Source organism: Corvus kubaryi, unplaced genomic scaffold (genome assembly GCF_017639235.1).
Source record: "Corvus kubaryi isolate FWS band 111438036 unplaced genomic scaffold, C.kubaryi_AGA036_p1.0 37396, whole genome shotgun sequence".
In the NCBI taxonomy this organism is placed as follows: Eukaryota; Metazoa; Chordata; class Aves; order Passeriformes; family Corvidae; genus Corvus; species Corvus kubaryi.
This window is the reverse complement of record NW_024581135.1, coordinates 12,280,798-12,293,220: the sequence shown is the minus strand read 5'-3', so window position 1 is coordinate 12,293,220 and position 12,423 is coordinate 12,280,798. Positions and strand designations below refer to the sequence as shown.

Below are 12,423 nucleotides of genomic sequence, written 5' to 3'. Positions count from 1 at the left end.
AAACCACAGCCCCAAAGTAGCTACTGTGACGAAATTGAGCTCTACTCCAGCCCAAGCCAGCACAGTGCAAAAGCAGTGCAGTATTTCTCTAATGTGCTAAATAGAAAAGTGGTGACCTGTTGAGATTTTATATCATAGGGTCAGTTTATGTGAGCATTCACTTTCCTATGCTTGATACCTGAAAGTGCTATCACTCATCCAGACTTTCCTGGGATTAGTTTTACCATAAAATGACAGTCTGGCACTCAACAATTTGATCTGAAGATAAGTTAAATTTATTCGGTATCAGCAGTGCATTGTTCTGCATGGCTTGGGGCAGTGTGATTCATCACATGTAAGAATCTCCTGCAAGAATATTAACTAATCTTATAGGAATATAAATGTGTTAAAGAAATTTGGCCCCCAAAAATTACTTCCTTGCTTTCGGTAATTCTTATTACTATTTCTTTTTAAGCAGGCTTTCCAATACTGCAAACTGCAACACTTCCTGGCTTTGTTGCTGTTTCTTGTATGGCTAACTGGAGCCAAAAAGGTCCACATAATGTTTGGGTTTCTCCTTACAAATGGCAAGAATAAGCTCCAACCCAGGGACTTTGAAAACTAAATGCTTCCTCCCCAGTATTCCTTAGCAAGCAAAATTTTTCCACCCAAAAATAGTCTGACATTGTCCAAACACAGATGCCAGCAGGAGCAGAAAAGAAACATGGAAATATTTTTGCTTTCTTTCCTAGTACATGCAGATAAAGAGCAATATTTATCTGCACACACTAAATCATTTAAACTTTTGTAGTACCCTATCAAATTTGTATTCCTTCTACCTCCCCCACTGGCAATAACGTGCCACAAAATGAGTTCTGTAAGTCACCCCTTGTCAGACTGCCTCTGTTGGTCTGGCTCCATGGAGTCACTTGTGTGGTCCTGCCTGGAGTTACCAGCAGCTTCACGGAGGTGCTCGGCAGGGCCGTGGGAGAGGCTGCCCGGCCCTGCTGGTTCTCATGCCTGGCTGTAATGGTCTCTCTCCGGCCTGTTCTCTTGCCATGAATCACCTCTCACAGGGGAGACCTGGGAGCAGCCCTTGAACTTGCTGTCCCACCAGTGTTCAGAAGACTGAAGTCTCTGCCTGAACAGCAGACACACAAATCTCCTGCTGCCCTGCCACATCCACCCTTCCCCGTGGTCTGTGCCCCCCGTACGCCTCCAGCTTTGCCAGGAGGAACTCTCATCCTTACGGTTACTCCTCGGCCTGACCTCTCTGTTGGAAGGCTGCCAGCAAAATTAGAAATTAATTTCAGGTCTAGCGGTGGTTTTACGTGATGCAACTGCTTGTCTGCTGGGAACATGATTCAATTCCCAGATAGAGTCACTGGGCACTGAACAGACTGTGCAGAGTAACAGTTTTCAATCAATACTGACCTGAGCTGGCGATGAACCCATCTGGAAGAGATGAGAAGCTCTGCAAAGCTCCCATTTACAATTCCCTTTGACATGCTGATTCCCTAACACTGGCCGATCCCTTCTTTCCCAGGATCATTATGAAGCAAACTCTATTTCATTTAGGTCATGACCTTATGTTTGATTTTTCAGAGAATTATGACCTACTTTGTGGCTGGGCTTTGTGCTTGTTTTTAACTCTTCAGATGGAGTAAATACTACGTAAGTTAATTAGCAGAGGACAAGCATTTATTTTTAATACTTTTAATAATTTATTTTTAATATTTTTATAGCTTCTTAGTGTAACCAGTGTAACGTAAAAATATTTAGGGCCCTTCTTTGTAAATCTAACAAGTACTAGTTCTGAATCCGTTGCTTTTACTCCTAACCTTGATGAAGTGTCTTATACCTCACTGCACAGTATTACATGAAGTTCTGCCAAAATGAAACCTCTAGCCTGAAACACTGTAAAGAGTCCATAGCTTAGAATAATGCTGCATCTTGCCACTGGCTAAACTGATCTAAGCCTAACCATGTTTACAGGAAGAAAGGAAAAACAAAAAAGGAGATTCCCCCCTCCCCATGCTTTTAATCCACCTTTCTCTATACTAATCTGAAGATGAGCTTGTGAATAGTCAATAAGGAGGCCAAGGCCCAGTTTGCTGAGCATCTGGCCTAGATCCTTGTATATAATTTATATTTTGAACCTCATCACACCAGCAGCAGATTGTGTTCCTGAACAGTAAATATTGACTGCTATGAGGCCCTATTCAGCTTCAACAAAACATTCTTTTCTATCCTAGCTCTTTTCCCAGATTAAGTCCAGATAAGCAAATTAAAGTGTGTCACAGCAAGATAGGCAAAAATAGCAGGGTTTTGAAGCTGTGTTTTGATTTTTGCTGGAAAGGAAGTATGTCACCGATGTAAGTTAACCAGGTCACATTGCAGTTTCCCCAAATTATATTTGCCCCGCTTCTAAAAAACAATAAAGGTGCTGCTAATTGGGCCGCACAGCACATTTCTGAATAGTGTGGTACATAACAAGCAGACCTCTAGGAACAGGGGGTAACCAAAAACCTGATAGAGACACAGCCCTGAAGACCTTAATTAGCTGAAACAGTCTCTGACCTTCACTTCACTTTGTCCAAGTAGAGCCTCCAAGACAGGGTGTAACACATTTATCCAATAAACTTGTCACACGGGAAAGGCTGTGCAGCAGTGCTTGGTTGGGCCTGCCTGCACCGAAAGGTAAGAGGATCTCAGGTTGTTTACCAGAAGGTATTACACAATGCACAAGTTAAAACCAGGCTGGCAGGCTCTGTGGGAGCCACACTGCATAGCACTTCCCCAGCTGCCTGGGTCAAAGGCTTGCATAACGTCAAGAAAAGTAATGTGTATCTGTGATATTATTTGAAGAAGCTTCATTAAAAATATAATCTGGTGTAATTTTCCAGCTCAGCATGTAATTTTGAATTTCTAAGATATAAAGAGAAAAAAAGGACTAGCTCATTATATTGACATACATTGTTTGGTTAGTATTAGATTTTGTGGCACTCTCAGTAAACAATTTCACACATTTAGGTAATTTCTTGATACAATTGCATATGAGTAATTATGCCAGGAAACACAGACTTGCTTTATCCTTTCATGCAGTGCCAAGTAAGAAGCTCTGATGAAGTCAGAGCAGTTACTCCAATGTGAAATGCACAAGTCTCATCCTCACACCACACAGAGCGATGCTGTCACCGTTTTGTTTTAAGCACACTATTCTGCACTGAGTCTTCAAATTTATGTTATTTGACTCAATAAATGTTTGATGGTCTCAGTGTAGCATCTAGTGGAGAAAGGGTAAATAACAGAAAAAAAGCAAAGCAGAACTGTGCCATTAACCCTGATGCACAGCAGGGATGAAAATGTGCCCTGTTGGGGAGGGGGAATACTGGGAATACTCCCTCAAACCATTCAGTGGAACACCTGGAGGGTTTCTGCAAAGTGGCTGCAGTTAACTGGGTACAATGCAAGGCTTCTAATCCTGGCAGAACAGGATGGTATCACTGGCCTGAATTGAGCTCAGAAGAGTCTCTGTGTCTGAGGTACGCAATTGCTATGAAGGCAAATTGTCCTTTAGAAACTTCCCTACTTACTTTAAATTTGCTTTTGCTGCAACAGTTATGCTTCTGTCCTGGCTTAGTCAGTTTTGTGTTTCTTGAGTTCATGCTAATACTGTCTCCAATTTAACTACAGAGCCGGAGCTGCTGTTCCCCAAATTGTGTCCTGACTTAGCCCCTGCAAAACCCAAATGATGTCTGTGTTGCTGCAGCAGCTGGTCACACTGGAAACACCACTGCCAGATCTGGCACAGAGGGGACTTGGCTCAGGACTAGTCCAGGACCCACAGTGCAGCCAGACCTCGCAGGGCTCAGGGAAGTTGTGAATGCACAAGCAAAGCAGGAATTGTTCCCGCTGCCTTTGCATATTTAATCTGGGATTCAAGGGCTTAGCTTTCGAGACATACCAAGTCTCAGCAGGTCCTGAAAAATGGGGTCCTCTGTGTAATTATATAACAGCAGCAAAAAAAAGCTTAGTGTAACATTTTTAATATATTTTTTTTCTGAATGTCATTCTTGTATCCTGTTTTTAAACAAATTAGAGTTGCATATACATGGTAAAAGAGAAGAAAGCCTAATTTTCAATAACCATGACCTTAATAAAGTATAGAAGGCTTTATAATTTTATATGTTTTATAATTATTTTCTTTAAACTTTATTGTGACTTTTCAAGTGCATAATGTCTTTAGTATTTTATGGGGAGGTGAACAAAGAAGCACAAATCCATACATCAGAATCTGCCTCTAGGCACAGTTTATAGTGGAGAGTCCTCCACTGTTAGAGGGGGGAGACAGCTATGAAATTAATGAAGGGTTTGCAGAGCCCGTTCCTCATGATACGGCATGGAAATGTGCTGCCTTGGGCAGGAATACAAAGTAGAGGGTATGTCCCTCATTAACGGTACCTCTAGAGAACACTGTGATTAATCCAAAATTATCTGAGATACAATTTCTTTGCAATTCATGAGGACTCTCTGTATGTTGCCACATATGTGTAGCAAGCAATTACAGAAGAATCTGCATTAGCCTTGTGGAACTAACCAATATGTAGCAGCAGACTCAAGGGTTCCCCATTCTGTATTTGTCCTTGCTAAATCTTCGAAGCAAGATAGACATGTGATCAGATCTGCTCACTCCTTCATCCCTATTAGCACATTGGCATGTGTAAAGTAGGGGGGATTCCCATTTTCCTACCTTGGTGCAGAGACTAGAGCTGAGAGGGCTGCCTGCAAGCAGTGGGACTGCCCAGGTTGTTTCCTGAAGTGCCTCCCAGGTCATCTCCTAAAGTGCCTTTCAGCTCTGTCCTAATCTCAGTCCAACCCCTCATCACTTGATGTTTTCCTATTCTTCTGAACTGCTGGGGGTCTTGTGTGGTGATCCCAGAACAAGTTCACTGCAGTAAGGGTAAGTATCCTGTTTTTTGAGTACTTAAGAAGGAGCAGCAGACATCACCAAAAAAAACCCTCTCACTGCAGTCCAGTCAGTGACAGAGCCTGGGGCTGGAGAGAAAGAGCTTTTCCACAAAGAGGAATTCATGCACGCTTTCTACTGCTACTTTCTACTTCTAAAGGTGACTTAGGAGTATCAGTAACAATACTGTTGGTAAAGCCAAGCATTCAGAAAAGTTTGTTTCCAAGATTGTGAAATAACATGGGTGCATTTTAATTTTCATTCTGTTGTTCTTTGGGTTTTTTCTTGACTTTTTCAACTTCCATGTTTCCAAGTCCCCACAACTATTATGACTAGAAACATCATCATTATCACTCTTATCATCAGTACCATGGCTGTTTATAACACTAGTACATGAAAGCTAAGATTCTTAGATAACAAGCAAATTTTACGAGCTGTGGGTAATATTACAGACCTGCTATAGATCAGATAAAAGCCACATTAAATGTGCAACTAAATGCTAGCCTTGGTGGTGGTGTCACCAGAGCCATGAAGCACTGAGACATGCTGGCCTCAGTGTGTGGTCCCTTTGGGGTTGAATAAGAAAGGTGCAGGTAGAGTAATGGTGTAAGTGCAATACAGTGCTTTGTTGGTTTCAGTGTTGTCAGTCCATAGGGCTGGCAACTCACCCTTTAATGACATCTCTCATCTCCTGTTCCCTGGTAACCCAGAAGCCAATATTGTGTCTGTGAAAGCATCTTTCCAGGGCTCTATTCACCAAATGGCAAATAGTTTGAAAACTTCCACTGGCTCTCTGGTCCTCTTGTCTTTGCTAGAAGTTTCATATGTCATCTGGTACGCTACATCCACACTATTTTTAGGGTACAAATATTTTTAAATAAAAAGGAACACATACAACATTTTTTACTCTTGATCTGAAAATATATTTCCACTCTATTAGAAAATGCAGTGAGCTGAATTTTCTGTAAATGTTGATGTTTGTTATTATAATTAGTCTGGCTAATTTGTACATGATCAGCCCAAGCTTTGTAATATTTTTTGCTACTTATGACATGAACTTTGGAACCAAATCAGGAAGCCAGAAAGTGAACATTCATGAATCAAAAATGCAGAACAGGTTGCACAGTTCCTGGAAGAACTTAACTGGTCAAAAAATCCCTCTTGGCAGTTTTTTTGCAGGGAAGCCAGAATGTGGGTGTACCAGGAAGTATTTTGCACATATTTTTTGTTTAGCTGAGTTGCTGCTGTGCCATCTTTGTCTTTTTCTCAGGACAGGCCAAATTTGGCAGTGTTCTGTACTGTACTCTAATTCAAGGTCAGAGCAAACCACAACAGTCAATAAACGCTCTTTTACTTTTCTCTTCAGAGATATTTGTAAAGAACACTTCGGGAACATGTAATGTCATACTGCAATGGAGAAAGCCATTTTCAGGACTGGGGTTGCATTTCTGGCTATGGTTTACCAGCAGGGGAAAAGCCCTGCACTGCTGCTGGCTGTTGGCAGACAATGCCGACCTCAAAACCGCAACTGTGAAGCTGCGGCGCGGTGAGAGGTGACACACGGTCTCCGCTGTGTCTCACACAAGTGAGTAGTTCTGTGCAAACTTTTGTAAAGAAGCCTGGGAAAGGCCAAAGTAACCATGCACTGCAGTATTTTTTTTTTTTTTTAATCCTCAGCAAAAAATAATGGGAAGGGATGACAGAGAGGCCATTTTCTCTTCTCTTCTTCTATATGTATTGGTATTTTTCAAAAGGTTTCCTGATGTTCTACTGGAAACAGGCCTGAAATATGAAACTGCCCATCTGAAAGCTGGAGCTCATTCCAGTGTTTGCCTTGTAGATCAAGGAAGCAAAACCAACACAAGCAACTTCTTCACTGATGTACAGTGTGTGCTGCTTATCTACACAAGCTGCTCTCACCTTAAGAGAATGAAGTACTGTGGCCTTCACTCAGAGACCTCAGCAACAGAAATTTAAATAGCATTGAGTACAAAACAGAGCAACCTGTGCACTTACATCATTCTTATTAGAACCAGTGCTATCTGACTTTCAGCTTTGAAAGAAAACTGTCTACTTTCCTGATAGTTACCTACTATTCAGCCAAATACAGGTCAAGGTAAAGTTAGGGAAAAATAAAATAAAGCCTATGGAGGTGAAACCTGTATGTCTGAGCTGCTCATTTCAAATATTAATTGAATTTTTTTATCACTGTAGAAAGAAATCAATAGTAGAATTGAAATAATTCCTCACAAATGGAGCCCACTGATACTCTTGCTTCTTTGCATGTATTTTTCTCTCCTCCCAAATACTCCAGAAATTTTCCGACAAGTTCCAAATCCAGAAGGCTTTAGTGGCAGTTGTTAGTGCTGGGTTGCTTAATGATGGACTTGGAAAAAGAAAAAAAACTATTTTAAAACATGCAACACAGCTCAAACCAAAGTTATAGTCCTGTTGCAGAAATTACTGGGTGAGGTTGTTTGGGCTAAGTCAAAATGAGGGTCTAACTAAACCATCATTTTTGGCTTTGTATGTATGCAACTGGTTTGCTAAATTAAGATCACTGGATCTCATCTCAAAATGTTGATTAAATCCCTGTTAAGGTTCTAAAAATGTTCATTAGCTGTTTCATTGATTTAAATGTTTTACTGGGATTTATCAAGTTCAGTCCCCACAGGATATGATAGGAACCAAGAGGTCTGAGGTGGACATCTTTCTGCTGCAGCTGTAATATAAGAAAGGCTGACCTGAGTTGTAGATGCTGAAAAGCTTGATGCAGAGAAATTTTTTAGCTTTCTGCCAGCATCCATGTGAAAGTCTTGCTTTCACACGGATGCTGGCTGAGAACAATGAAGAGGCTTTTGTAAAGTAATTTTTTATTTTGCACTTGTTGTTTGTTATGTAGTTTGACTGGAGAAATATTTTGAAATGAGTGTTGTAGAGTTTAACCAATCATTCTAAGAGGTAGATGGTCAAAAGACCAATAACCTTATGCCATTCAAATGAACCAGGTTATATAAATGAGTTTGGAAATAAGTAATTCCATTCCTTCCTAGACCAAAGCCTGTGTTGGTTTTCTCGCTGTCCCCGGTACAACAGCGACACCGAGTCACACCAAAGTCCAGGTAACCTGGTGCCCTGCAGTTGCCTACAATAGAAATATGAGGACAAAGCAGTTACAGCTTAATTTCTCCTCCTATTTACTAGTTCAATCTCTGACTATCTAAGGACAGAATTGGAGGCTCTGTCCATTTCTCTGCAAAGCCACCTGTTTTTCTGTTAATTTGTCTAAGAACTTCTTGCAGCCCTAAGTATTTTTGGCATCTAAAAGATCTCATGATGATGAATTATCCAAATTAAGCAGATGTTCTTTAAATAGTACTTCCTTTTGCTTGTTTTACACTTCCATCTGAAAAAATATTCTTAGATTCATCGTTGTTCTCATAAGAAATGAGTAATTGTTCCCTGTTCACCTTTCCCATGTCAGACTTGATTTTTGATACCTGTATTACATCTCCCATTTCTCATCTATTTTCTAAGTAGTTCCAGAGTACTTCATCCATCTTAGAAGGAATTCCATCTTTCTGGTCAATCTAGTCACTCTTTTTCCTGTTTTTTCATGTTTTTCCAATGCTGAAGATGCTACCGCATATCAAGATGCTATAAGCAGAATTTTGTCTCGTATTAAAGGACAGAACATTATTCCTGAAGATTAATACAGTAGCATTTTATTTTATCGCTGCTTTTTCATTCTCTTCTGTCCTTATCAGTCCTAACTGCCTCTCTGAGCACTGAGATAACAATTTCAGAAAACTATCCATAGTGACTTCAAGATACCTTTGCTGACTGATATGAACTAATTAGCACCTACTATGTTGCACTAGTAGAGATTTTTTTTTGTTTTCCTTTCATTGACATTTGTGATCATTGCATTTTAGCTGCTATTTTATCACCTACTCCATCTTTATCATGTTGTTTTTTCTTTTGGCTACTTTGTGTCAGCAGTTTTGGTTTTCCTGAATAATTGTGAATCCGTAGAAAACACTGTCTAATCCTGTTTCACTTACCACTTGTGAATAGGTTGTAAAGCTCAGGTGCGTTTGGAATCTCACTGGTTGCTCCCTTCTTTGTGATCATTTACCCGTCTTTCTTCCCTTTGCAGCAGTTACCAATCCCAAAGAGAGCTCCCCTCCTGTGCTTTGTAAAACTGTTTGGGGAAATCTTTATACATGATTACTTCATCCAGGCTGCATGTTAAATGTTCTTCACATCATGTCTGCAGTTTCTTTAGCAGTCAGGCTTGGAAGATACCCCGAACATACTCTGTGTCTCCCTGAGTCCCATACATTTGGATTTCCTTTCTGTGGGAATTAGATTGAGAGTGAAAGCAAGGTGGGAAGAGGAGAGGAGGAAGAAGATAGCAGAAGATGGTACAACCTTGGTCTTCTTCCGACAGGGAGTTGATTATGGCTGAGGACTCTGGTGTCCCAGTGTTTGTACAAAGTCTACATAAGCCAGCTGCTCTTCATCAATGTTTGCTGACTTTGCTGACATTTTTAAAGCACTACCAGGTTTGCAGTTTCTACTTCTCATTACGTGGCGATGAGCCATGTGTTAGACTGACTGGTTTGTCATTTCTGTTTTCTCTGAAGTCTTGTCTAAAAATTTCTATTCCTCCAGAACTGAGTTCACTCCAAACCATAAATTACAAAGCACAGTTAATAGTTTGGCGATTTCAGATCCAAGTTCCTTTTGAACCCTGGGGTGAAAAACACATTGTCCTGGCAGTCAGGTACTGTACAGTTCACTGATTGGCTCCAAAACCACAGGTACTCAGTTTTGCAAACATGTTTTTTTCTGACCGTGCCCCTAAAAAGGTTTTGTTGTGGCAATCACCTCAAAATCTGCCATAAAGAACAGTGATGGAAAAAACGTACTTAGTTTTCTCCTGTTTCCCCTGAATGCTTCTGTTACATCTCTGTTGCCTGCTACTTCCTCACATTCTCTGGCAGATCTGTTCTTGATGTGTTTGGAAAAAATTTCATGCTTCAAAATATTTTTTGACCTGGTTTATTACGGGTTTTTTTCCAGAGTTTATGCTACTTGCCAGAGTTTATGGTACTGCTTTTGCACAGAAGCAGAAAATAACAGTATTCCACAAGTGAATGCACAAGTGGACTTCACAAAAAGGCTCGGCTATTTGCAGTGGCTATCCAGAAGTTCAACATTGTGGTATTCTGATGTGCATTAAAGGCAAAGGAGTTTGTCAAAGGCTGGCTGAAGAAAAAAGGACTTAGAGAAATATGGTCCAGAAACTTTAAGTACTGATGTTTCCATTCCCTTTCAGTCTCAGTGTATTTCTGAGTATTATCTGTTAAATATATTTATAAAAGGAATACAGCCAGCCTCCAGATTGGATGATAGCTGCAACAGGCTTATTACCACAAATTACTGTTTCGCAGTGTTCTAACAATTAGTACTGTGGAGCCCTATGGCACCAGGTATTGCACAAACTTAAAGAAAAAATGAGTCCCTGTCCCAGGCAGTGAAATTATTCTGTCCCCCTAGCTTAGGACACTGCCAAACACCCACGTTCAGTATTTATGTCCATACTATGGACTATGGATGTATCCCAAAGCCATGTTCCAGCACAAACTTCTCTGCCATTTATGCTGAGCAGTGGCACTTCCTGCATGGGATTTGGCCAACTTTAAGGTTGTTCCCTGAGTAATGTGTGTATGTTCTAAGGGCTTTGCTGAATTAGGACCCTAATTTATAGAAAATGTATCTGCTTATAAACATATATTATGCTTGATCAAGCTTAGCGTTAAGATTAAGTGCCTTGTCTCCTCTTTTCACAGCTAAACTCCACCTGTGGCGAGAGTCATTTATCTTGAATTGCTTTAATGCAGTGTTTAAGTGCGTCTTCTTGGCCACAAAGCAGTTTGCATGTATTTCAGTGAGAGGCTTAAAATCCCATTCACATTTTTAATATACATTTTTCTCACATAAATTATCACAGCTTGGTTGGCAGGTCTTGCATGAGTAATAAGGTTGTTGGCACAAACATATACCACAGATCTGTTAGGTAAAGCAGAAGCTTTTGTATGCTTCTATATTTACACAAGACGTTTAACTTGTACAAAATGGTTTAAGATACTGGTGTTTAACTAGCAGGACACAACAAGTCATGAGATAACATATCCTCCCCAAAATGCATCAACAGAGTACAGATAAATCCCCATGCACTGGTTTGAAAATTAAACTCTTGCTATGCAAAATATCTTCACAAAATTCAGCTTTCATTGCTCGTGTACACAGGCAGACAACAGCCAAAAATTTGCTGTTATATGAAAGAGCCATGCTCCTGAAAGAGAATTGAGCTGAATGCACTTTTTACATGAGAAAGGAATGTGCACTTTCAAGTAAATAATAACAAAGTGACATTTCAGTTTGCTTTCTCTCTTTCATTCATAATTTTGGGAAGTGATTGCTCAGGGTATACAACATAGATCTCAGAATTCTGCAAAGTAAGTCTTTTGCTGAACTCTGCATTGTAAGGTCTGAGCAATGTCTGCACTCAAACATCCCACAGTGCAATTCTGCTCCACTGCTGTTGTAAGAGCATGAGCTGGAGAACTTTGTCTCAATATGTGTTTAGCGCTCTTGCAAAGTAGGCCTGACCTGAAGTACTCTGCAAATGGTGGGAATCTTCCACTGCCTTGATTTAGGGCTTTGAATCAAGTCTTCTGTAAACAACAAAATGCAGAAAAGACAATGTCTTGCAAGGAAATAACTTTGGAATGTATATATAGTATCTGTACGGTCACTGATTTTGTGTTAGATCAGCAAAACAAATCCCTTTGTAACAGTGCAAGGTTACATTTGCCAAAACAATGTTGTGTAGTCCCACGGTCACCACACTGAGTGGTTTGGGTTGCTGCTCTATCACACTCTGTTGAAAGTAATGTATTAATTATTGTTCTTCTCAAATTGAGCATAACTGTATGTTTAACACAAACTGTGCACAAGAAAATGATATGAAAATGTGAGAGGCAGAATTGGAAGCTTAAGTGCAAATGGATTAAAATCTATGTATGCAATTTGTGACTAAATTTGACGTGATCTGAATTATCAGGAAACCAAGACAGCTCTGCAGCTAAGGATGCCTGTAATGCACAGAAGAACATATGCCCTGCTCAAGAGGCTGGCAGCAGCTCACAAATGCAGGATGCAGTTGCTGGATGTCTCTACATGCACCACAGAAAGTTTGTCTCTATAACTACAGAGATGTTCAAGAAGAGCTGGACAAACATGAATGTAGTAAGGAATGGCATTACTGATGCTGTATTATTTTGGGGCTTTATGAAATCATCAGTCTAGAAATTGTTCAATCCAGGGGAATCATTCACGTTTCAAGCTTTGTCATCTTATAGACTTTTGTTAATAAAATGTAAATCTCAGCAACTTGTAACTTT

At 40.2% G+C, this 12,423-nt stretch overlaps 1 protein-coding gene across 1 annotated transcript in view; it reads left to right on the top strand.

The window, feature by feature from the left end:
- TMEM177 (transmembrane protein 177) overlaps nucleotides 1-12,423 on the top strand; it is a 37,777-nt gene extending 25,354 nt beyond the window's left edge. The window contains exon 2 of the mRNA XM_042041111.1: nucleotides 1-12,423. This exon is cut by the window's left edge and continues 22,356 nt beyond it. The gene's annotated coding sequence lies outside the window, so the exon portion shown is untranslated.